The sequence below is a fragment of the Lampetra planeri genome, unplaced genomic scaffold (genome assembly GCF_965212315.1).
Source record: "Lampetra planeri unplaced genomic scaffold, kcLamPlan1.2.h2 scaffold_290, whole genome shotgun sequence".
NCBI lineage: Eukaryota > Metazoa > Chordata > Hyperoartia > Petromyzontiformes > Petromyzontidae > Lampetra > Lampetra planeri.
Genome location: NW_027615116.1, coordinates 39,885 through 62,143, shown reverse-complemented (window position 1 = coordinate 62,143; position 22,259 = coordinate 39,885). Strand labels below are relative to the sequence as shown.

General features: G+C 60.4%; 1 long non-coding RNA gene across 1 annotated transcript; it reads right to left on the bottom strand.

Moving 5' to 3' along the window:
• Nucleotides 1–600: 600 nt before the first annotated feature.
• On the bottom strand, nt 601–3,102 carry LOC144740765 (uncharacterized). Its single transcript, XR_013589763.1, has 2 exons — nt 2,736–3,102; nt 601–2,591 (listed from the first exon to the last, which is right to left on the bottom strand). It is a non-coding gene; the product is annotated as an uncharacterized LOC144740765 (long non-coding RNA).
• Nucleotides 3,103–22,259: the final 19,157 nt, after the last annotated feature.

Genomic DNA, 22,259 nt, shown 5'->3' with positions numbered 1-22,259 from the left:
CTTTAGGGCGCTGAGTTTTTTATTTAATTTCAAAGTTTTAATTAAAAGCTATCTCAGGGAATTATAAGGGAATGTTACACTTGTTTAGGCAGTAAAGCCTCAGTCTAACGGTTTTTGTAGGGTCAGGCCAAGTGTTTGCAGTAGGGGGCGATGTTGCTACACGGTCGGATGGACGAAATAATCTATTGGTGGCTGGTCCACTTTGTTCCTACCAGTATAACTCCCCCCCCCCCTCAAATCGTTGCGCCTGATGAGTTAATGATGACGTCACCCTGCTCTGCTGCTCTATATAAGAACGGGAGATGGAGCAGAGCCTCACCATTCTGGCGAATTGCCCGATGATGCTGGATGCAATTACCAGCGAAACGTCGTACTCAAAAATTGTAAATGTTGTGGTTTCACGCTTCAACACACCGGTGGGCGAAAGCAGTGAACTATTTGTCTTTTGTCAACGTGACTTTTATTTACTGATTGGCTGTGTCGGGTGGTGGAGGGTTACGACACATTTATAAATAACGCGATCTAACCCAAAAACGTTGATTATGAATATTGGTCGCGAAAGCCTACGTGTTGAACTGATGAGAACGATGATGAGCCCAATACGCTTCACGTGTTTTTTAAATATTTTTCAAGGAAGGCTTGGATCACAAATTCAGATAATACACAATTAACCTCAGAATAAAAATGCAACAATTCCAAAGAACGAAAATGTAAAAATGCAATAAAGTGCCATTATCTGCACGGATAAAAGGAATCAAGATTGAAGAGTATCAGTTTAACATGTAGGCTTTCGCGACCAATATCATCCATAATAGTTTTTTTGGGTTATATCGCGTAAACATATATAATTATATAAATATCTAAGGGGTTAGATCACGTAAATATGCGATCTAACCTCGGACAACGACCTGTATTGTGGAAGAGTCTATGGTCGTTTTACATTTTCGTAAACGTGATTAGTAGAAACAGACAAGTTACGTTTGAATTATGTTAATTTGCTTAGAGTCCAAGTTAAACCTCAGTTAGAAACGATAATTGAGCACGGACGTGGCGTGAATGATGGTAACGGCTGCATTTCCATACAATGCGATGGAAGCACAAACCTCAAACGCCGTATTGAGCGCTCTGAAGCTTTGTGTTTGTGGCACAGGATGGGACCGGGAGTCGAGTCAATTCCACAAGAGTCAGAATATTTATTTATAACTGGGGAAGGAATCTGATAAGCTATGAAGCTCTTTTTCCTTGATGCCCAGTGGGGGCTTGTCGGCAAGTTACAACAACAACAAACAAAACACAAACACGACAGGAGTGCGACATAGAGAAACAGGGTAAGCAAGTGGTACAATATAATTAATGTATTTATTAATGAGTTATCGAAGTCTGACTTGTCAACATTAGGCAGCAGAAAGCACAACGCAGTTACAGACCACACCAAGACAGCGCCACACAGCAGTAGCCCTCAATACAATGGCACATTGACATTGAACAATCGACGAGCAGGTAATAGTCAACGTTACAAATCACATTTGCAAGTGTGACTGTATCCAGCACGAATCTACTGCTTCAGGATCTGTGTTTGAAGGGCAGCAGGCACGGGGTAGCAGGATTAGGGGGAGAGTGAAGTGAGGTTGGGAAGGAAGTCTCCGAGGCGGACAAAAGTTCAAGACGAGCAGCAGTCAGAATCTTTATCCTGGGGAAATCCGATGACCTGTGAAGCTCTTTGTCACAGATCTCCTAATAACAGGACCCTGCGGGGTGGGCTGGTAGGAATAATACTAATACCGGTACAGGGATATCGACCGGGTATAGAGGAGTTAAAAAGAAAATGATTTGTGCATGGGGGGTGAGCGATGACGTCCACACCCCCCTCCCCACTGACTTGCGCGGCCACAGAGCAAGGATTGCAACAGGCGATGTCATTGGCTGTGCCGGATGCGACGGCCATCTTGTTAAAACTGTTATGTACCAGGTAAAGCCACCTGGGAGCTACGAGCTATTTTTCAGAGGCCACATGTGACGACCGCTCATAAAAGTGGCGTACGTCATGGTCATCTTCGGCTGGATAGAGTGTTTCCCACGCAGTGTCTGTTATGGGGGTGGTTTAACCTTGCTTCTTTGTGTGGTGGTGGTGCGTGTGGGTCGGTGGTGGTGGCGAGTCTGCGGGTCTCTGTGTGGTGGTGGTGAGTCCGCGGGTCTGTGAGCGTGGGTGTTGGTCAACTGTGCTTCTCAATGCCCGTCATTGCAAGTTGTTGAAATACACAATGTACTTTGCTGCAGTGCCCTCTGCTACCTTCAACATCAGAAGCGCATTTGAAAGCGCACGATGCAGTAACTCCTTTGTTCGGTGGTTAGCCAAAAGCCGCCGCTGCAGCGAGAATGAGCGGAGTTCGCGTGATAGTTTATGCTCCTTGACGAGATCAGCAGCGAGGTGTTGTGGGCTTTGTGTCATCGAGGCACACCCACCTGGTCTGCGTCTCCACTTGTGCCACCGTAAGGGGCGCTCCTTACGGCGTTTTTTGTCTTTTTTCCGTTTTCGCAGAAGGGCGGGCAGCGACTTCTTCCGCTTCCTTTTTTTTACGTCCGATTCCAACCTGACGACGACAAGCGTCGAGAAGGGAGGGAATGACTGTGGCCGAGAAGACCTGACGCTTCGGGTGGAGCGACAGACCAGGTAGCTTCCACACAGCGTTACTCAACCGATGAAAAGATATTGCCGCTCGACCCAAGCGCCTCACCCTCGCTGTTGAGCGTGATGAGTGTCACGCTCGGGTGGAAGTTCCCACGGCTGCCACCGCCCCCCCCCCCCTCGTGGCGGCATCTCCTGATTGGCTGCCGGAGAGCGAGCGAAGAGCGTCCACCAGCGCGGCATCGGAGCCGTTGTCACCACCTACACCCCTCCCCTCCTCATCATCCTCCTCCTGCTGCTCCTCGTCCTCCGCTCAAGCGCCCGCGCTTCCAGATCTTCGCCGGCACCAGCAGAGGTGACGGATGACGCCAGCCTCAGGGTCAGAACCGTCGCACGGCAGAGAGCCATAGACTCGTCGCACGGCAGAGAGCCATAGACTCGTCGCACGGCAGAGAGCCATAGACTCGTCGCACGGCAGAGAGCCATAGACTCGTCGCACGGCAGAGAGCCATAGACTCGTCGCACGGCAGAGAGCCATAGACTCGTCGCACGGCAGAGAGCCATAGACTCGTCGCACGGCAGAGAGCCATAGACTCGTCGCACGGCAGAGAGCCATAGACTCGTCGCACGGCAGAGAGCCATAGACTCGTCGCACGGCAGAGAGCCATAGACTCGTCGCACGGCAGAGAGCCATAGACTCGTCGCACGGCAGAGAGCCATAGACTCGTCGCACGGCAGAGAGCCATAGACTCGTCGCACGGCAGAGAGCCATAGACTCGTCGCACGGCAGAGAGCCATAGACTCGTCGCACGGCAGAGAGCCATAGACTCGTCGCACGGCAGAGAGCCATAGACTCGTCGCACGGCAGAGAGCCATAGACTCGTCGCACGGCAGAGAGCCATAGACTCGTCGCACGGCAGAGAGCCATAGACTCGTCGCACGGCAGAGAGCCATAGACTCGTCGCACGGCAGAGAGCCATAGACTCGTCGCACGGCAGAGAGCCATAGACTCGTCGCACGGCAGAGAGCCATAGACTCGTCGCACGGCAGAGAGCCATAGACTCGTCGCACGGCAGAGAGCCATAGACTCGTCGCACGGCAGAGAGCCATAGACTCGTCGCACGGCAGAGAGCCATAGACTCGTCGCACGGCAGAGAGCCATAGACTCGTCGCACGGCAGAGAGCCATAGACTCGTCGCACGGCAGAGAGCCATAGACTCGTCGCACGGCAGAGAGCCATAGACTCGTCGCACGGCAGAGAGCCATAGACTCGTCGCACGGCAGAGAGCCATAGACTCGTCGCACGGCAGAGAGCCATAGACTCGTCGCACGGCAGAGAGCCATAGACTCGTCGCACGGCAGAGAGCCATAGACTCGTCGCACGGCAGAGAGCCATAGACTCGTCGCACGGCAGAGAGCCATAGACTCGTCGCACGGCAGAGAGCCATAGACTCGTCGCACGGCAGAGAGCCATAGACTCGTCGCACGGCAGAGAGCCATAGACTCGTCGCACGGCAGAGAGCCATAGACTCGTCGCACGGCAGAGAGCCATAGACTCGTCGCACGGCAGAGAGCCATAGACTCGTCGCACGGCAGAGAGCCATAGACTCGTCGCACGGCAGAGAGCCATAGACTCGTCGCACGGCAGAGAGCCATAGACTCGTCGCACGGCAGAGAGCCATAGACTCGTCGCACGGCAGAGAGCCATAGACTCGTCGCACGGCAGAGAGCCATAGACTCGTCGCACGGCAGAGAGCCATAGACTCGTCGCACGGCAGAGAGCCATAGACTCGTCGCACGGCAGAGAGCCATAGACTCGTCGCACGGCAGAGAGCCATAGACTCGTCGCACGGCAGAGAGCCATAGACTCGTCGCACGGCAGAGAGCCATAGACTCGTCGCACGGCAGAGAGCCATAGACTCGTCGCACGGCAGAGAGCCATAGACTCGTCGCACGGCAGAGAGCCATAGACTCGTCGCACGGCAGAGAGCCATAGACTCGTCGCACGGCAGAGAGCCATAGACTCGTCGCACGGCAGAGAGCCATAGACTCGTCGCACGGCAGAGAGCCATAGACTCGTCGCACGGCAGAGAGCCATAGACTCGTCGCACGGCAGAGAGCCATAGACTCGTCGCACGGCAGAGAGCCATAGACTCGTCGCACGGCAGAGAGCCATAGACTCGTCGCACGGCAGAGAGCCATAGACTCGTCGCACGGCAGAGAGCCATAGACTCGTCGCACGGCAGAGAGCCATAGACTCGTCGCACGGCAGAGAGCCATAGACTCGTCGCACGGCAGAGAGCCATAGACTCGTCGCACGGCAGAGAGCCATAGACTCGTCGCACGGCAGAGAGCCATAGACTCGTCGCACGGCAGAGAGCCATAGACTCGTCGCACGGCAGAGAGCCATAGACTCGTCGCACGGCAGAGAGCCATAGACTCGTCGCACGGCAGAGAGCCATAGACTCGTCGCACGGCAGAGAGCCATAGACTCGTCGCACGGCAGAGAGCCATAGACTCGTCGCACGGCAGAGAGCCATAGACTCGTCGCACGGCAGAGAGCCATAGACTCGTCGCACGGCAGAGAGCCATAGACTCGTCGCACGGCAGAGAGCCATAGACTCGTCGCACGGCAGAGAGCCATAGACTCGTCGCACGGCAGAGAGCCATAGACTCGTCGCACGGCAGAGAGCCATAGACTCGTCGCACGGCAGAGAGCCATAGACTCGTCGCACGGCAGAGAGCCATAGACTCGTCGCACGGCAGAGAGCCATAGACTCGTCGCACGGCAGAGAGCCATAGACTCGTCGCACGGCAGAGAGCCATAGACTCGTCGCACGGCAGAGAGCCATAGACTCGTCGCACGGCAGAGAGCCATAGACTCGTCGCACGGCAGAGAGCCATAGACTCGTCGCACGGCAGAGAGCCATAGACTCGTCGCACGGCAGAGAGCCATAGACTCGTCGCACGGCAGAGAGCCATAGACTCGTCGCACGGCAGAGAGCCATAGACTCGTCGCACGGCAGAGAGCCATAGACTCGTCGCACGGCAGAGAGCCATAGACTCGTCGCACGGCAGAGAGCCATAGACTCGTCGCACGGCAGAGAGCCATAGACTCGTCGCACGGCAGAGAGCCATAGACTCGTCGCACGGCAGAGAGCCATAGACTCGTCGCACGGCAGAGAGCCATAGACTCGTCGCACGGCAGAGAGCCATAGACTCGTCGCACGGCAGAGAGCCATAGACTCGTCGCACGGCAGAGAGCCATAGACTCGTCGCACGGCAGAGAGCCATAGACTCGTCGCACGGCAGAGAGCCATAGACTCGTCGCACGGCAGAGAGCCATAGACTCGTCGCACGGCAGAGAGCCATAGACTCGTCGCACGGCAGAGAGCCATAGACTCGTCGCACGGCAGAGAGCCATAGACTCGTCGCACGGCAGAGAGCCATAGACTCGTCGCACGGCAGAGAGCCATAGACTCGTCGCACGGCAGAGAGCCATAGACTCGTCGCACGGCAGAGAGCCATAGACTCGTCGCACGGCAGAGAGCCATAGACTCGTCGCACGGCAGAGAGCCATAGACTCGTCGCACGGCAGAGAGCCATAGACTCGTCGCACGGCAGAGAGCCATAGACTCGTCGCACGGCAGAGAGCCATAGACTCGTCGCACGGCAGAGAGCCATAGACTCGTCGCACGGCAGAGAGCCATAGACTCGTCGCACGGCAGAGAGCCATAGACTCGTCGCACGGCAGAGAGCCATAGACTCGTCGCACGGCAGAGAGCCATAGACTCGTCGCACGGCAGAGAGCCATAGACTCGTCGCACGGCAGAGAGCCATAGACTCGTCGCACGGCAGAGAGCCATAGACTCGTCGCACGGCAGAGAGCCATAGACTCGTCGCACGGCAGAGAGCCATAGACTCGTCGCACGGCAGAGAGCCATAGACTCGTCGCACGGCAGAGAGCCATAGACTCGTCGCACGGCAGAGAGCCATAGACTCGTCGCACGGCAGAGAGCCATAGACTCGTCGCACGGCAGAGAGCCATAGACTCGTCGCACGGCAGAGAGCCATAGACTCGTCGCACGGCAGAGAGCCATAGACTCGTCGCACGGCAGAGAGCCATAGACTCGTCGCACGGCAGAGAGCCATAGACTCGTCGCACGGCAGAGAGCCATAGACTCGTCGCACGGCAGAGAGCCATAGACTCGTCGCACGGCAGAGAGCCATAGACTCGTCGCACGGCAGAGAGCCATAGACTCGTCGCACGGCAGAGAGCCATAGACTCGTCGCACGGCAGAGAGCCATAGACTCGTCGCACGGCAGAGAGCCATAGACTCGTCGCACGGCAGAGAGCCATAGACTCGTCGCACGGCAGAGAGCCATAGACTCGTCGCACGGCAGAGAGCCATAGACTCGTCGCACGGCAGAGAGCCATAGACTCGTCGCACGGCAGAGAGCCATAGACTCGTCGCACGGCAGAGAGCCATAGACTCGTCGCACGGCAGAGAGCCATAGACTCGTCGCACGGCAGAGAGCCATAGACTCGTCGCACGGCAGAGAGCCATAGACTCGTCGCACGGCAGAGAGCCATAGACTCGTCGCACGGCAGAGAGCCATAGACTCGTCGCACGGCAGAGAGCCATAGACTCGTCGCACGGCAGAGAGCCATAGACTCGTCGCACGGCAGAGAGCCATAGACTCGTCGCACGGCAGAGAGCCATAGACTCGTCGCACGGCAGAGAGCCATAGACTCGTCGCACGGCAGAGAGCCATAGACTCGTCGCACGGCAGAGAGCCATAGACTCGTCGCACGGCAGAGAGCCATAGACTCGTCGCACGGCAGAGAGCCATAGACTCGTCGCACGGCAGAGAGCCATAGACTCGTCGCACGGCAGAGAGCCATAGACTCGTCGCACGGCAGAGAGCCATAGACTCGTCGCACGGCAGAGAGCCATAGACTCGTCGCACGGCAGAGAGCCATAGACTCGTCGCACGGCAGAGAGCCATAGACTCGTCGCACGGCAGAGAGCCATAGACTCGTCGCACGGCAGAGAGCCATAGACTCGTCGCACGGCAGAGAGCCATAGACTCGTCGCACGGCAGAGAGCCATAGACTCGTCGCACGGCAGAGAGCCATAGACTCGTCGCACGGCAGAGAGCCATAGACTCGTCGCACGGCAGAGAGCCATAGACTCGTCGCACGGCAGAGAGCCATAGACTCGTCGCACGGCAGAGAGCCATAGACTCGTCGCACGGCAGAGAGCCATAGACTCGTCGCACGGCAGAGAGCCATAGACTCGTCGCACGGCAGAGAGCCATAGACTCGTCGCACGGCAGAGAGCCATAGACTCGTCGCACGGCAGAGAGCCATAGACTCGTCGCACGGCTTCAGGGCCCCCCTCCCACGTGGTGATGTATTCAGCTTCAGGGAGAGGCGGGGGGGAGGGGGGAGGGGGGAGACGTCAACTCACGTGTACACACAGCCCCTATCACCACCACAGCCCCTATCACCACCCCAGCCCCTATCACCACCACAACCCCTATCACCACCCCAGCCCCTATCACCACCCCAGCCCCTATCACCACCACAACCCATATCACCACCACAACCCATATCACCACCACAACCCCTATCACCACCACAACCCCTATCACCACCACAACCCCTATCACCACCACAACCCCTATCGCCACCACAACCCCTATCGCCACCACAACCCCTATCGCCACCACAACCCCTATCGCCACCACAGCCCCTATCGCCACCACAGCCCCTATCGCCACCACAGCCCCTATCGCCACCACAGCCCCTATCGCCACCACAGCCCCTATCGCCACCACAGCCCCTATCGCCACCACAGCCCCTATCGCCACCACAGCCCCTATCGCCACCACAGCCCCTATCGCCACCACAGCCCCTATCGCCACCACAGCCCCTATCGCCACCACAGCCCCTATCGCCACCACAGCCCCTATCGCCACCACAGCCCCTATCGCCACCACAGCCCCTATCGCCACCACAGCCCCTATCGCCACCACAGCCCCTATCGCCACCACAGCCCCTATCGCCACCACAGCCCCTATCGCCACCACAGCCCCTATCGCCACCACAGCCCCTATCGCCACCACAGCCCCTATCGCCACCACAGCCCCTATCGCCACCACAGCCCCTATCGCCACCACAGCCCCTATCGCCACCACAGCCCCTATCGCCACCACAGCCCCTATCGCCACCACAGCCCCTATCGCCACCACAGCCCCTATCGCCACCACAGCCCCTATCGCCACCACAGCCCCTATCGCCACCACAGCCCCTATCGCCACCACAGCCCCTATCGCCACCACAGCCCCTATCGCCACCACAGCCCCTATCGCCACCACAGCCCCTATCGCCACCACAGCCCCTATCGCCACCACAGCCCCTATCGCCACCACAGCCCCTATCGCCACCACAGCCCCTATCGCCACCACAGCCCCTATCGCCACCACAGCCCCTATCGCCACCACAGCCCCTATCGCCACCACAGCCCCTATCGCCACCACAGCCCCTATCGCCACCACAGCCCCTATCGCCACCACAGCCCCTATCGCCACCACAGCCCCTATCGCCACCACAGCCCCTATCGCCACCACAGCCCCTATCGCCACCACAGCCCCTATCGCCACCACAGCCCCTATCGCCACCACAGCCCCTATCGCCACCACAGCCCCTATCGCCACCACAGCCCCTATCGCCACCACAGCCCCTATCGCCACCACAGCCCCTATCGCCACCACAGCCCCTATCGCCACCACAGCCCCTATCGCCACCACAGCCCCTATCGCCACCACAGCCCCTATCGCCACCACAGCCCCTATCGCCACCACAGCCCCTATCGCCACCACAGCCCCTATCGCCACCACAGCCCCTATCGCCACCACAGCCCCTATCGCCACCACAGCCCCTATCGCCACCACAGCCCCTATCGCCACCACAGCCCCTATCGCCACCACAGCCCCTATCGCCACCACAGCCCCTATCGCCACCACAGCCCCTATCGCCACCACAGCCCCTATCGCCACCACAGCCCCTATCGCCACCACAGCCCCTATCGCCACCACAGCCCCTATCGCCACCACAGCCCCTATCGCCACCACAGCCCCTATCGCCACCACAGCCCCTATCGCCACCACAGCCCCTATCGCCACCACAGCCCCTATCGCCACCACAGCCCCTATCGCCACCACAGCCCCTATCGCCACCACAGCCCCTATCGCCACCACAGCCCCTATCGCCACCACAGCCCCTATCGCCACCACAGCCCCTATCGCCACCACAGCCCCTATCGCCACCACAGCCCCTATCGCCACCACAGCCCCTATCGCCACCACAGCCCCTATCGCCACCACAGCCCCTATCGCCACCACAGCCCCTATCGCCACCACAGCCCCTATCGCCACCACAGCCCCTATCGCCACCACAGCCCCTATCGCCACCACAGCCCCTATCGCCACCACAGCCCCTATCGCCACCACAGCCCCTATCGCCACCACAGCCCCTATCGCCACCACAGCCCCTATCGCCACCACAGCCCCTATCGCCACCACAGCCCCTATCGCCACCACAGCCCCTATCGCCACCACAGCCCCTATCGCCACCACAGCCCCTATCGCCACCACAGCCCCTATCGCCACCACAGCCCCTATCGCCACCACAGCCCCTATCGCCACCACAGCCCCTATCGCCACCACAGCCCCTATCGCCACCACAGCCCCTATCGCCACCACAGCCCCTATCGCCACCACAGCCCCTATCGCCACCACAGCCCCTATCGCCACCACAGCCCCTATCGCCACCACAGCCCCTATCGCCACCACAGCCCCTATCGCCACCACAGCCCCTATCGCCACCACAGCCCCTATCGCCACCACAGCCCCTATCGCCACCACAGCCCCTATCGCCACCACAGCCCCTATCGCCACCACAGCCCCTATCGCCACCACAGCCCCTATCGCCACCACAGCCCCTATCGCCACCACAGCCCCTATCGCCACCACAGCCCCTATCGCCACCACAGCCCCTATCGCCACCACAGCCCCTATCGCCACCACAGCCCCTATCGCCACCACAGCCCCTATCGCCACCACAGCCCCTATCGCCACCACAGCCCCTATCGCCACCACAGCCCCTATCGCCACCACAGCCCCTATCGCCACCACAGCCCCTATCGCCACCACAGCCCCTATCGCCACCACAGCCCCTATCGCCACCACAGCCCCTATCGCCACCACAGCCCCTATCGCCACCACAGCCCCTATCGCCACCACAGCCCCTATCGCCACCACAGCCCCTATCGCCACCACAGCCCCTATCGCCACCACAGCCCCTATCGCCACCACAGCCCCTATCGCCACCACAGCCCCTATCGCCACCACAGCCCCTATCGCCACCACAGCCCCTATCGCCACCACAGCCCCTATCGCCACCACAGCCCCTATCGCCACCACAGCCCCTATCGCCACCACAGCCCCTATCGCCACCACAGCCCCTATCGCCACCACAGCCCCTATCGCCACCACAGCCCCTATCGCCACCACAGCCCCTATCGCCACCACAGCCCCTATCGCCACCACAGCCCCTATCGCCACCACAGCCCCTATCGCCACCACAGCCCCTATCGCCACCACAGCCCCTATCGCCACCACAGCCCCTATCGCCACCACAGCCCCTATCGCCACCACAGCCCCTATCGCCACCACAGCCCCTATCGCCACCACAGCCCCTATCGCCACCACAGCCCCTATCGCCACCACAGCCCCTATCGCCACCACAGCCCCTATCGCCACCACAGCCCCTATCGCCACCACAGCCCCTATCGCCACCACAGCCCCTATCGCCACCACAGCCCCTATCGCCACCACAGCCCCTATCGCCACCACAGCCCCTATCGCCACCACAGCCCCTATCGCCACCACAGCCCCTATCGCCACCACAGCCCCTATCGCCACCACAGCCCCTATCGCCACCACAGCCCCTATCGCCACCACAGCCCCTATCGCCACCACAGCCCCTATCGCCACCACAGCCCCTATCGCCACCACAGCCCCTATCGCCACCACAGCCCCTATCGCCACCACAGCCCCTATCGCCACCACAGCCCCTATCGCCACCACAGCCCCTATCGCCACCACAGCCCCTATCGCCACCACAGCCCCTATCGCCACCACAGCCCCTATCGCCACCACAGCCCCTATCGCCACCACAGCCCCTATCGCCACCACAGCCCCTATCGCCACCACAGCCCCTATCGCCACCACAGCCCCTATCGCCACCACAGCCCCTATCGCCACCACAGCCCCTATCGCCACCACAGCCCCTATCGCCACCACAGCCCCTATCGCCACCACAGCCCCTATCGCCACCACAGCCCCTATCGCCACCACAGCCCCTATCGCCACCACAGCCCCTATCGCCACCACAGCCCCTATCGCCACCACAGCCCCTATCGCCACCACAGCCCCTATCGCCACCACAGCCCCTATCGCCACCACAGCCCCTATCGCCACCACAGCCCCTATCGCCACCACAGCCCCTATCGCCACCACAGCCCCTATCGCCACCACAGCCCCTATCGCCACCACAGCCCCTATCGCCACCACAGCCCCTATCGCCACCACAGCCCCTATCGCCACCACAGCCCCTATCGCCACCACAGCCCCTATCGCCACCACAGCCCCTATCGCCACCACAGCCCCTATCGCCACCACAGCCCCTATCGCCACCACAGCCCCTATCGCCACCACAGCCCCTATCGCCACCACAGCCCCTATCGCCACCACAGCCCCTATCGCCACCACAGCCCCTATCGCCACCACAGCCCCTATCGCCACCACAGCCCCTATCGCCACCACAGCCCCTATCGCCACCACAGCCCCTATCGCCACCACAGCCCCTATCGCCACCACAGCCCCTATCGCCACCACAGCCCCTATCGCCACCACAGCCCCTATCGCCACCACAGCCCCTATCGCCACCACAGCCCCTATCGCCACCACAGCCCCTATCGCCACCACAGCCCCTATCGCCACCACAGCCCCTATCGCCACCACAGCCCCTATCGCCACCACAGCCCCTATCGCCACCACAGCCCCTATCGCCACCACAGCCCCTATCGCCACCACAGCCCCTATCGCCACCACAGCCCCTATCGCCACCACAGCCCCTATCGCCACCACAGCCCCTATCGCCACCACAGCCCCTATCGCCACCACAGCCCCTATCGCCACCACAGCCCCTATCGCCACCACAGCCCCTATCGCCACCACAGCCCCTATCGCCACCACAGCCCCTATCGCCACCACAGCCCCTATCGCCACCACAGCCCCTATCGCCACCACAGCCCCTATCGCCACCACAGCCCCTATCGCCACCACAGCCCCTATCGCCACCACAGCCCCTATCGCCACCACAGCCCCTATCGCCACCACAGCCCCTATCGCCACCACAGCCCCTATCGCCACCACAGCCCCTATCGCCACCACAGCCCCTATCGCCACCACAGCCCCTATCGCCACCACAGCCCCTATCGCCACCACAGCCCCTATCGCCACCACAGCCCCTATCGCCACCACAGCCCCTATCGCCACCACAGCCCCTATCGCCACCACAGCCCCTATCGCCACCACAGCCCCTATCGCCACCACAGCCCCTATCGCCACCACAGCCCCTATCGCCACCACAGCCCCTATCGCCACCACAGCCCCTATCGCCACCACAGCCCCTATCGCCACCACAGCCCCTATCGCCACCACAGCCCCTATCGCCACCACAGCCCCTATCGCCACCACAGCCCCTATCGCCACCACAGCCCCTATCGCCACCACAGCCCCTATCGCCACCACAGCCCCTATCGCCACCACAGCCCCTATCGCCACCACAGCCCCTATCGCCACCACAGCCCCTATCGCCACCACAGCCCCTATCGCCACCACAGCCCCTATCGCCACCACAGCCCCTATCGCCACCACAGCCCCTATCGCCACCACAGCCCCTATCGCCACCACAGCCCCTATCGCCACCACAGCCCCTATCGCCACCACAGCCCCTATCGCCACCACAGCCCCTATCGCCACCACAGCCCCTATCGCCACCACAGCCCCTATCGCCACCACAGCCCCTATCGCCACCACAGCCCCTATCGCCACCACAGCCCCTATCGCCACCACAGCCCCTATCGCCACCACAGCCCCTATCGCCACCACAGCCCCTATCGCCACCACAGCCCCTATCGCCACCACAGCCCCTATCGCCACCACAGCCCCTATCGCCACCACAGCCCCTATCGCCACCACAGCCCCTATCGCCACCACAGCCCCTATCGCCACCACAGCCCCTATCGCCACCACAGCCCCTATCGCCACCACAGCCCCTATCGCCACCACAGCCCCTATCGCCACCACAGCCCCTATCGCCACCACAGCCCCTATCGCCACCACAGCCCCTATCGCCACCACAGCCCCTATCGCCACCACAGCCCCTATCGCCACCACAGCCCCTATCGCCACCACAGCCCCTATCGCCACCACAGCCCCTATCGCCACCACAGCCCCTATCGCCACCACAGCCCCTATCGCCACCACAGCCCCTATCGCCACCACAGCCCCTATCGCCACCACAGCCCCTATCGCCACCACAGCCCCTATCGCCACCACAGCCCCTATCGCCACCACAGCCCCTATCGCCACCACAGCCCCTATCGCCACCACAGCCCCTATCGCCACCACAGCCCCTATCGCCACCACAGCCCCTATCGCCACCACAGCCCCTATCGCCACCACAGCCCCTATCGCCACCACAGCCCCTATCGCCACCACAGCCCCTATCGCCACCACAGCCCCTATCGCCACCACAGCCCCTATCGCCACCACAGCCCCTATCGCCACCACAGCCCCTATCGCCACCACAGCCCCTATCGCCACCACAGCCCCTATCGCCACCACAGCCCCTATCGCCACCACAGCCCCTATCGCCACCACAGCCCCTATCGCCACCACAGCCCCTATCGCCACCACAGCCCCTATCGCCACCACAGCCCCTATCGCCACCACAGCCCCTATCGCCACCACAGCCCCTATCGCCACCACAGCCCCTATCGCCACCACAGCCCCTATCGCCACCACAGCCCCTATCGCCACCACAGCCCCTATCGCCACCACAGCCCCTATCGCCACCACAGCCCCTATCGCCACCACAGCCCCTATCGCCACCACAGCCCCTATCGCCACCACAGCCCCTATCGCCACCACAGCCCCTATCGCCACCACAGCCCCTATCGCCACCACAGCCCCTATCGCCACCACAGCCCCTATCGCCACCACAGCCCCTATCGCCACCACAGCCCCTATCGCCACCACAGCCCCTATCGCCACCACAGCCCCTATCGCCACCACAGCCCCTATCGCCACCACAGCCCCTATCGCCACCACAGCCCCTATCGCCACCACAGCCCCTATCGCCACCACAGCCCCTATCGCCACCACAGCCCCTATCGCCACCACAGCCCCTATCGCCACCACAGCCCCTATCGCCACCACAGCCCCTATCGCCACCACAGCCCCTATCGCCACCACAGCCCCTATCGCCACCACAGCCCCTATCGCCACCACAGCCCCTATCGCCACCACAGCCCCTATCGCCACCACAGCCCCTATCGCCACCACAGCCCCTATCGCCACCACAGCCCCTATCGCCACCACAGCCCCTATCGCCACCACAGCCCCTATCGCCACCACAGCCCCTATCGCCACCACAGCCCCTATCGCCACCACAGCCCCTATCGCCACCACAGCCCCTATCGCCACCACAGCCCCTATCGCCACCACAGCCCCTATCGCCACCACAGCCCCTATCGCCACCACAGCCCCTATCGCCACCACAGCCCCTATCGCCACCACAGCCCCTATCGCCACCACAGCCCCTATCGCCACCACAGCCCCTATCGCCACCACAGCCCCTATCGCCACCACAGCCCCTATCGCCACCACAGCCCCTATCGCCACCACAGCCCCTATCGCCACCACAGCCCCTATCGCCACCACAGCCCCTATCGCCACCACAGCCCCTATCGCCACCACAGCCCCTATCGCCACCACAGCCCCTATCGCCACCACAGCCCCTATCGCCACCACAGCCCCTATCGCCACCACAGCCCCTATCGCCACCACAGCCCCTATCGCCACCACAGCCCCTATCGCCACCACAGCCCCTATCGCCACCACAGCCCCTATCGCCACCACAGCCCCTATCGCCACCACAGCCCCTATCGCCACCACAGCCCCTATCGCCACCACAGCCCCTATCGCCACCACAGCACTCGCAGCTGCACCCCCAGCTGCGGTTCCTGCACATGTGGTCCTCGCAGCCGCAGCGTTGCTGCGAGCAGACCACGCCCGCACGGAGGCAGCCACACCGCCGCGTGTCGCACACTCCGTTACAGCGACACTGCACAGCACAGAGACACCACCACCACCACCACACGTTTAGTAATAGTAGCAGTGCGCGTGAGTGCACTCTCGTGCGTGAGTGCGCGTGCGTGCACTCGCGTGCGTGAGTGCGTGCGCGTGCGTGCACTCGCGTGCGTGAGTGCGTGCGCGTGCGTGCACTCGCGTGCGTGAGTGCGTGCGCGTGCGTGCACTCGCGTGCGTGAGTGCGTGCGCGTGCGTGCACTCGCGTGCGTGAGTGCGTGCGCGTGCGTGCACTCGCGTGCGTGAGTGCACGCGCGTGCTACGTACGTACGTGTACGTGACTGTACATGCGCGTGTACGCGTGTGCGCGTGACTGTACATGCGCGTGTACGCGTGTGCGCGTGACTGTACATGCGCGTGTACGCGTGTGCGCGTGACTGTACATGCGCGTGTGCGCGTGACTGTACATGCGCGTGTACGCGTGTGCGCGTGACTGTACATGCGCGTGTGCGCGTGACTGTACATGCGCGTGTACGCGTGTGCGCGTGACTGTACATGCGCGTGTGCGCGTGTGCGCGTGTGCGCGTGTGTGCGCGTGTGCGCGTGTGTGAGTGTACGTGCGGTCACCCTGTAGGGCGCAATAATGTTGCTCCGTCGCCCGTCCGTGTTCACCACCGCCTTGGCCACGAACGACTTCAGCTGCGTCGCGAACAAAAGGCGGAGGTCACGCGCCCACCCCGCCGTGTAGCCTCTAACGGTGTAGGGGCAAGTGCTGCTAGTCGCCACCACCACCACTACAACTGCCTCCACCTCCACCATCACCGTCCATACTACCTCCACCACCACCTCCACCACCACCACCCCTACCACCTCCACCTCCTCATCCACCACCACCACCAGCACCTCCCGCATCTTGGAGGGCATGAGCTCAATGGAGGAGTCGGGGGGACGCTGTGTGGGGGGTCGCTAGCCCCCGAGATCCCTCCCGCCTCCATCCCCTATTTCGTTTACGTTACCCCACCTCCCTATTACCTGCTACGGTTTCGCCGGCATTCGAACGCGACGCCCCTACGGTTACAGCCTCGCGCCGCGCTCCCACGCTGCGAGCATACGTGCGCACAGCATCATCAATCAAACGCCCCACTCCCCATCTTTACACCGCTACGTACAGCTCTCGCACACTGCGAGCGTGTGCCCATCTATAGCCCTGTGCGGCACGTTACCAACGCGCATCCGTATCCGCCACGTAACGAACGTATGCGCACTCACGCACGCAGCTCTGCACGGCACTCGCTCAACACTGACCACTCACGTTAGGATCGCGCACCTGTATCGCACACGGAGCGCACACACGCACACACTGCACGACAAGATCACGCGAGACCACGCTTCGCTATTAATGATTTATTACCTGGTAACTAATGTTGAATCGGTGAGTCGACGAGGCTGGCCTATTCCACTAAACCGGTACCTATTCCCTATTTATCTGCTATTATCCTACTTCACCTCCCCACTCACTGTTTGGCGCCCGCGGAGGTACCTCGATACGTCACACGGACGTCCGGGTTGCTGGCTGGAGCTGCTGCTGGTCCGCTGGCCTGGAGAGAAGAGAGCCCCTTCCCCCTTGCGCCCCCCCTCTTTATTCTCTCTACCTCAAAGGGATGCTGCGCTGAACAATGGGCTCGTGCACCTCGAGCCCGCGCACGGCGGTTCCGGGCGCTTTTGATCCGCTAATCGGTGAGCGGCGTAAATCCTAATTAATCCCTTTCTCACGCAGGCCCCCATCATCGAGGTTCATGCGGCGGCGTCCATGACAAAGGTGCGCCGTGGGAATTTGTGCACGGCTGCCCGCGTGACCCCGCTCTCCAGGTTATTCATACTAATAGCCTCATCCTTTAACTCCCCTAATAATGGTGCCTGCGTGCCCGAGCGTAATTACGTCGTCCCTCCGCTGCCGGTGCGGGGGTGCCTGATTATGCAGTTCAGATGCGCTGCGTGTTTTCTAATGATGCTCCTCCATCACAATACTTATTCCCTCTGCCTGCCCCGTCGATACTCGCCTGTGTGGGGGGAAATGCGCCTCAACCGCGGTGGCCAAATGCCCCACGCCGCGACCACACCATATTAAGGCCGGCCGCAGCGCCGCGGTGCCACGTAGCACGGGGGAGGTCATCCAATTCCCTGATCGCCGGAAACCGTGAGAATTAATCCTGATGAGGGTTTCTCGGATAAAAACCGGTCGATCAGGTGACCTTCCCTTCCAGCTCTATGGGGGGGGGGGGGGGGGAATGCGTGCGGATGTGTGCTTATGTGGGGGGGGTGATGGGGGCAGTGCGGTGGGGGAAGCCGGGCGGCTCCCTGGCTCGGCAGAGCGGCCCCGTCGCTGTGGCACCACAGCTGCATGTGGAGTGTCCGTGTGAGTGAGTGTACGTCCGTGAGTGAGTGTACGTAGGTCGACTCAGCCTCAAATGAGTACCCGGTGAGGTGTGTAAAATCGCCACTGGGGAGACAAAGGCGGTCGGGCGTGGTGCTGGCCACCCACCCCCTCGTGTACCGTTCTGGCCTTCATAGGTGCTCGCTAACAGCACTTGCCCCTACAGTCTGTTAAGGCTATACGGGGGATCTTTATCTTTGTCTCTCTCTGTGTGTCTCTGTGTCATCTTTCTCTGTGTGTCTATGTGTGTGTGTGTGTGTCTCTCTCTGTCATCTCTCTCTGTCCGTGTCTCCGTGTCTCAAATTGAGCAATCTTTGGAAGAAGGTCATCAACCAGTTGGAGTTGACTTATGTTAGCCGACTCTGTGTTGTATTGCATTACATTTCTAAGTTTACTAGGTTTGTTTTCTCGTTCATGTTTTTGTTTGTTTGTTGCGGTTGCACCCGATTCAAGAGCCGAATGGCTCACGGGGCTATACCAAATAAATGAAACTAAAACTATTATGTAATTTATTTATTTTTTCTACGTGACTTTACCGAAAGAACCAAACAGTATCTTGCTTAAGTTTCAATTTCTCTTCACCTGGCTCGCTACTTTGTAACTTTGTTTTATTTTAAATATTCAGTTTTTTTTTTCATTATTTACCAGGCCACACCCGCTTGAGCTGCTGTACTGCTCTTGTTTCAAAAAAATGCGTAATTCGCATGAATTATGTTAATGTATGTGAAGTATTGGAAAATGACGGCAGGAAACTCCTTGACGGGAACACACTTCTTTTATTAAATCTTGACTCGTAACAATACAACGCGTGGCCTCTCTTCTCACAATGCGCTTCTCTTGACTCTGGATTCTGTGCTGCCGGCTCTCTGTGCCTCGTGTAGACTCCGCGCCTCGGCTACACTCCTCTCTCGCCTCGTGTAGACTCTGCGCCTCTGCTACACTCTCCACTCGCCTCGTGTAGACTTTGCATCTCCCTCTGGCTACACCGTATGCATACTCGGCTCGTGTAGACCTTTCTCTCTCGCTGGCTACACCGTATGCATACTCGGCTCGTGTAGACCTTTCTCTCTCGCTGGCTACACACTATACATTACTCAGCTCGTGTAGACCTTTCTCTCTCGCTGGCTACACACTATACATTACTCAGCTCGTGTAGACCTTTCTCTCTCGCTGGCTACACACTATACATTACTCAGCTCGTGTAGACCTTTCTCTCTCGCTGGCTACACACTATACCTTACTCTCCTCTACTCTCCATTACTCTCCACTCCGGGCTCTATCTCTGCACCTTCGTCTTCATTCTTAGATGGTTCCACTTCTGCCCCTCTCTTCTCTGTGCATCACCTTATATACCCCTTCTTCCCGGGAGACGGAGCGGATGCGGACCTCAACGTCGGCACCGCTCCTCAGTTACCCAATCCCCACGCGCTATCCCTACGATCCGGTTCCGCTCAGCGCGTGTTTCCACTCCCCGACCAATCACACCGCGCTGCTACCCGATCACTCCCTCTGGGCGCGTCACCGGCACACAGCCAATCAGCAGCACTACCCCCACCCGCGCACTGACGCCTGCTCCTCCCCGTCAGCGCGCGTCACCACACACACACCCGTACATACGCGCTGGCACACGACATATACACCCAGCGCGTATCACCACTACATCACCCCCTCCCACATAGCTCGCAGCCGGCCCGGCTGCTAACAACAACCAACCGCGACGATAAAACGACAACCAACAAAAAAAAACCCCGTAACCCCCCGAGTGTGCCCCGTAACATAACACAACAACAACAACAACAAGAATAACTATGTACAGATTGACAATGAACCCGAAAAGTCAACAATAACACGATACGAGCAAATTCGAAACGAACGCGCCCCACGTCCCTGCGACTACACGCAGTGACGAGGCGCTCCAACTGCCCCGACTCCTCACGAGGCAGGTCATGCAAAGTAGCACGACCTGGCGCGAGTCCGTCTGGCTGGTCCATCGTATGGGGCGGGACACTGACGACCGTCCGGCGGTTCCGGCTGCTCCAGACGGCGCGGAACGGGCCTGAAAGGGCCGGCCCCGCCGCGGAGATCCGGCCGCCGGTGATCGGCAGCTGTCAGTTCCGAGACACCTGGGAGCAGATCAGGCGAAAATACGTGTGGATCAGGCAGAGACATTTCCCCCTCTGGGTCGCCGGTCACGTCACACGCCCGGCCATCACGACACAAGGGGAGGCCATATGGAGGCGAGAACGGTTTCAGTCGGGAGGGGTGAACGTACCACCGGCGCTTTCCCCACTTTATCTGAACGCACTGGGGCCGTGCAACGCGCACGACCTCCACGGGTCCCCTCCACGGTCTCAACAATTTAGGCGACGTAGCCAAGGGTGCCTGAGGGCAATGCAGCCAGGCCCTGTCACCTGGTTTCCATTCGTGCATGGACACCTTCCGTGCCCGCAACCGTTCATTAGCAATTTGGCGAGCCCGCGAATTAAGCCGCGCGGCCTCCCTTGCCTCTGTCAGCTTGTGAATATTAAACTTAATATGTTCTGCCAAATTAGAATTAGTTCGTGGAGCGGACAGGCCAAGTTGCGTTTCTATTGGCGGGTCAGCTTCCCGACCGTACATCAAATAGAATGGGGAAAACCCCGTAGCTGCATGGGGGGCCATTCTATACGCGGCAAGGACTCCCGGGACCTGCAGGTCCCAATCTACATGTGCCTCGCACACCTGCTGGCACAGCATGGAAGTCAAGGTTTTGTGGAGTCTCTCCACCATCCCGTCAGTCTGCGGGTGGTACGGGGAGGTACGCACCTTCTTGGTACCCAACAGATCGCACACCTCTTGCAACAATTTACTCGAAAATTTTTTACCTTGGTCGGTCAGCAGGCGTTCGGGAGCCCCCTTGTCCAGGACATAGCCCTGGACGAAGGCATCCGTCACAGCCGCTGCCGACTGGTTAGCGAGAGGCCACGCCATAGGCCATCGGGTAAAGTATTCGACCCCCACTAACAAATATTTATTCCCTCTCGGCGTGACTGGGAAGGGCCCCAAAATATCGAGTGCAACGAGCTCGTTGGTACGCGAGACCTGAATAGATTGCAGCGGTGGATTAGCTGCCACGGCCGGTGGTTTACGCCTGGCGCACTCAACGCACCCCTTCAGAATATGCACCACATCACTTCCCATTCCCGGCCAGTAATAGTCACGCTGAAGCAGGGCAAGCGTCTTGTTAACCCCCAAGTGCAAGAGGCGTTCGTGTGCCGCCAAGACAACCCTCCCCCTCACAGCGGAAGGCACCACGAGTGCGTTCCGCCGGGACAAACTGTCCCATTTCAATAACACGCCCCGCTCAAGTACATAGGAGCCGGTACGCTCCTGGTCCCCCTCGGGACCCCCAACCTTGCGGCGCAATGCTAGCAGCGAGCTGTCCGCCATCTGGAGGCGGCCCCATTCGCTGAGCGACAGCGAGAGCAGCGAGTCCCGACCCTGAGAGGCAGTGGAATCATCCCCGATCGGTGCGCCCGCTGTCGCAGCCAGTGCCCCCATCTCCCCCGCAAGCGTCGGTTTACAGCGCGCCGATCCCGACAAACACGCGCATTCATCACAAGGCAACAACCGCGACAAGCAATCGGCATTCGTGTGTCGCAACCCCTTACGGTACGTAGTCGTAAACTGATAGTCCTGGAGGACTTCCAACCAACGCGACAACTGGCCCGAGGGCTGGGCGACCCTCAATGAATACTGTAGCGCCGCGTGGTC